Genomic DNA, 5000 nt, shown 5'->3' with positions numbered 1-5000 from the left:
TATGGATATTATATGTACAATATGTATTTATATATGTTATAATTATTGGTTTATAATATATATATATATATATATATATCTATTATATATTTAGATAGAAGTATATATATATATTATATACATATATATATATATTATATGTATGTATATATTATTATAGATATTGTAATATATATGTATATATATATGTATATATATTTAGATATGTATATATATGTATATATATATATATTTTTGAATGTATATAGATATAGAAGTGCTTTTTTATATGTGTGTGTGTAGTATGTAGATAATTGCGTATATATGTATGTATACATGTGATCGGTTATTATGTCTGGAAAAAGACCATTATAATTAGATTGTATCCTTTTTCGAACTCTTCATACCAATCCTTAATTTTTCCTCAATTAAACTTCCGGCGTAATAAAAAAAAATATTTAGTAAGGACTTACCTCTACGACATCTACATTGCAAATCTATCCTCATTCAGGAAGGACGCCTCCTTAGGATGACGTGTTGCATCACAAGGAAGGCAGGAAGATGCGGAGCCAGAAATCATTAGAGACTTCGCACTCCCAGCGCCTTTTCATCGCTGTTGTACGCTGAGACGCGAACCCCGACGCAGGTGATTGACGTGTCCTGGTATTCATTGGTATTGCTTTCCTCCTCTCTTTCTCTCTCTTTTTAGGCCTCTATCGCTCGCTCTCGATTTCTTGCGCTCTCTCTCTCTCTCTTACTCACTCTCTCTCTTTCTCTCTCTCTCTCTCTCTTACTCACTCTCTCTCTTTCTCTCTCTCTCTCTCTCTCTTACTCACTCTCTTTCTCTCTCTCTCTCACTCTCTCTCTCCTTCTCTCTCTCTCTCTCCTCTCTCTCTCCTCTCTCTCTCCTTCTCTCTTTTTCTCCTCTCTCTCTCTATCTCTTCTCTCTCTCTCGTTCTCTCTCTTCTCACTCTCTCTCTCTCTCTTTTTTCTTCCTCTTCCTTTCGCTTACCTCTCTATTTTTGTTATGCCCCTTCTTTCTCTCTCTTTCCCTTATTGCATTTTCTTTCTCTCTAGTAAACGCACACAGGTCTCTCTTACTTCCTCCCGTCCGCGTTTTATTGATGATCCGATGCATGTGCTATATTTGGACTGATTATTTAGTTAGCTGACATGTCTTTTTCTTCGTGTTTCTTATTTTTCTTATTTTTTTCCGTTTATCTATTTATTTGTTTATTTAATTATTTTTAGTATCTTTCTCTGTCTTCCTTTTTTCTTGGGCATTTTGTCTCTTTTTTTCACTGATAAATCGATATCTGTGATATTTAGGAGGGTCTATTGTTATTATTATTTATTTCTATTATTGTTATTATTATTTATTTCTATTATTGTTATTATTATTTATTTCTATTATTGTTATTATTATTTATTTATATTATTGTTATTATTATTATTTATTATTTTTTATTATTTATTATTATCTTTCTTTCTTTTTTTTTTAGTTGTTTTATCCCTCCTCAATATGCAATAAGGCATGCATAGGGAAGGTAGATTATACTTTCTGTCTAAAGATAGATTTCAAAACTTCATTTCTTACTAACTTCCAAAATCTCCCCCCTTTTTTAATCGGGTGAACACTGCCCTTCCGCGTGCTCAACCAACCTGCACCAACATACACTGCACGTCCGGAATCGTTGCAATCAAAAATCGTCTAAATTATTTAGCTGATTCATCGCCACATCCATCTGTTCCTATAGACTCCCAAACTATCTATTTCAATTGTGCACTTATTCACATTGCTTAATTGCGCGTCAAACTTTACATTGTCTGAACAACGCGGAATGTTTATGTGCTAACTGTATCGTGTTTGCGCCATCTGCATTTAGTACATGCCATTATCTAGCACGAACTGGCTGTAATTGTTATGTGCAATGTGCACAGTCCGCATCAACGGCCTATGGAACACGCTACCTTGCTGTTGACGAGAATGGCGTGTTGTCCAAGTTTGTGATACTTTCCTGTTCTTTTTTTTTTTTTTTTTTTTTTCCAGGACAGATTTAGTAGAGAGGCTGATAAAGAGGTTTACTGCACTGCAAGCTTTGCTGTTGTATTCTTTCGAGGCAAAAGTCAGGCTGAAATAATTTTTATATTCATATTTTGCTTATATATTTTGTAATTTTGCATCAATTGTTTTTAAGGAACTATTTTCTTCTGAACTGTTGCACTTAAATCCTTGTGATGTAAACTTTTATTCGAATCATCTTCATTCAAAGGACGGCGATATGACACCTACATCCTTTTCAGTGAACGGCAGCATCATTTTACTCTATTTAATCCGAAATGAAAAAGTTCTTGTCTCTTTTACGGAAAAGCATTTCGCTTTCATTCTGCATTACAGTCATTTCACTAAATTTAATACATAACTGGCTTTAGAACGTGAGGCATAAATCACACACAAAAAAGAGGTCTGTCACATACCGTTCAGTGAAATTATGGTCATGATAATATAATATGGTCATAAGTCAGTCGCATTTAGTTTTTTTGTTGTTGTTTTTCAAAACAGGAACGTTTTTTTCATTTCTATTTTCATTTATATATTTTTTTCAACGAAATTCTCTCTTTCTCTCAGCTATGAGAGAAAATTCCCACTCCATTTTTTATATATATATATATATAATCTTGCCCATTTCTGTGACACTTCTCTCCATTTCACGATTTTTCCAAGGCCTTTCCGTTAAGGGATTACAGTCAAAGCTTCGAGTTAAAATGACTCACGACAGTAATCTCGCCAGGAAACGCTTCCTCTGCGCCTCCCAGATCTGCGGCTTCCCCTTCCTTGCACGATGCAACAATATTCCAGCAAGCCTGGGGAAGGTTGGGAAGGGATAGAAGACAAGGCACTTGAAGTTTTTTTCCTTTCCTTTTTTTTTTATTCATTTAGCTTTTTCCTTCTTTGGCGCTTTCCTTCTTCCTTCACCTTGGTATCTTCACCCGGAAAATGTTGGGGACCCGCAAATGGTCCTTGTCGAATTCCTGATTTTCCTGATGCTTCTCCTGTTATTGTCATCTCTTTACGTATGTATTCGCTGCAGAGATTAGAATCTGCGACTGTAACTTTTCTGTTTTCTGCTCTCGCTCTTTCTCTATCTCTCTTTCTCTCTCTCTCACTCTCTTTCTCTCTCTTTCTCTCTCTTTGTCACTCTCTTTCTCTCTCTCTTTCTCTCTCTCTCTCTCTCTCTTTCTCTCTCTCTCTCTCTCTCTCTCTCTCTCTCTCTCTCTCTCTCTCTCTCTCTCTCTCTCTCTCTCTCTCTCTCTCTCTCTCTCTCTCTCTCTCTCTCTCTCTCTCTTTCTCTCTCTTTCTCTCTCTGAATTGCTAGATGAAAAATTTGCATGGAATTCCCACAGAGAATAACATGTAATACCGATTACACGCTTGTGTCATTGTCAGGATTTATTCTTTCTTTCTTTTCTCCTGTTTATTTTTGTTTATTATTGATATATATTTTTTTTTCTTTTTTTCTTTGTTTCGTGTTGTTTACATCGTCTCTCCTCTGACATCAATTGTTGCCCGTTTTACCAGCGCGTGGAAATAGAAGGGACAGAAGGCGTCCACGCACTTCCTCGCGGCAGATCGTCTCCGATTCCCCATGTATTCCAGTAGACGTTCATGTTCATTTTCGCAAATCGTATCAGCTGGACATTCAATGCTATTATGGGTCATGTTGTCGACGCGAGTCCTCGTCGGTGACCTTTGGATTTCACAACATGGTATGTGGAGGAAAGATCATTTTTGGTGAACCGCAGGACTGGAACTGAATTGGCTGGCTTTGTATCTGGGGAATAGAGTCGAGGCCTCTCGACCTCATCGCCTTAGTGGGGAACTTATTTTTGTTACAGGCGTTCATATGTATATATGTGTGTGTGTGTGTGTGTGTGTGTGTGTGTGTGTGTGTGTGTGTGTGTGTGTGTGTGTGTATTCACATATATACATATATACATATGTATATATGTATATATATATATATATATATATATATATGTATGTATGTATATACATATGTACATACAATAATATATACAAATATATATATATATATAATATATATATATATATATATATATATATATATATATATATATATATATACACACACACACACACACGTGTTTGGTCATGGCCCACTGTTGCAGAACTGAATGTACTAAAGCATACCAAAGATATAAGTAGCGGTGATAACAGAAATGATTATTCCGATTTTAACATAGGAAGTATCGGAGGGTTTTAATAATATAATACTAATTATGACAATAATTATGATGATGATAAAAATAATAGTAATGGCAATAGCAACAATAAAAGAGAAATAACATCATAATTGTAATTTGAAAAGAAAAGAAAAGTTTCATCACGCTCACACACAACCGATGAAGAAAGGAAATATTGAAGAATAGGCCTACATGAGACGGCACAGCTTCCTAACAAGAACTTAGAACTGTGGGACTCAATAACCTGAACGATATTAAAAAGAAAAAAAAACAAACAATCCAAAACAAAACCGCACGTATGTGAGTAAGATCATGGGCTAGCAGTAAAGGTCTTTCCCAAGGATTCTTCTTCCTCTTTTTATTCAAATCCTCCTCTTATTGACGAAAGACCCACTAAACAAAACATATTCCTGAAGTCTCCTCCAAGTTTAAACAGCGTGAAGGAGATAGGATAGTAAAAGAATACGGCCGTTTCTCGCACAGCTGAAGGGGTGGAAGGGGTCATCTGGGCCACTTTGCATCGGGAAGCTGTCATTACGATAATGGAAGGCAAGTTCTTGGTCTTTACAGTGGAATCGGGTTAATCAAGTAGGACGACGATGGGTTTGATGCGGGGATTAAGTTTATGTCATGTGGTTATTATCGTAAAGGGGCATTTTCGAAGGGGGAGTGCTGTGCATAACGCAAGGTAGTTTTCAGGGCTTTTTTTTTTTTAATCTTGTGTCTTCTCACACACCCTTCCTCGCGAATGGTTC

General features: G+C 35.9%; 1 protein-coding gene across 1 annotated transcript in view; it reads left to right on the top strand.

The window, feature by feature from the left end:
• LOC122248295 (uncharacterized) overlaps positions 1 to 5000 on the top strand; it is a 40206-nt gene that overhangs the window by 10693 nt on the left and 24513 nt on the right. Inside the window, exon 2 of the mRNA XM_086550116.1 lies at positions 491 to 625. The gene's annotated coding sequence lies outside the window, so the exon portion shown is untranslated. The remainder of the gene's footprint in view (positions 1 to 490; positions 626 to 5000) is intronic.

Source organism: Penaeus japonicus, unplaced genomic scaffold (genome assembly GCF_977035675.1).
Source record: "Penaeus japonicus unplaced genomic scaffold, GWHDUDI00000001_assembly GWHDUDI00000023, whole genome shotgun sequence".
Taxonomy (NCBI): Eukaryota; Metazoa; Arthropoda; class Malacostraca; order Decapoda; family Penaeidae; genus Penaeus; species Penaeus japonicus.
The sequence above is the reverse complement of the archived record's forward strand: the minus strand, read 5'-3'. Positions and strand labels throughout refer to the sequence as shown.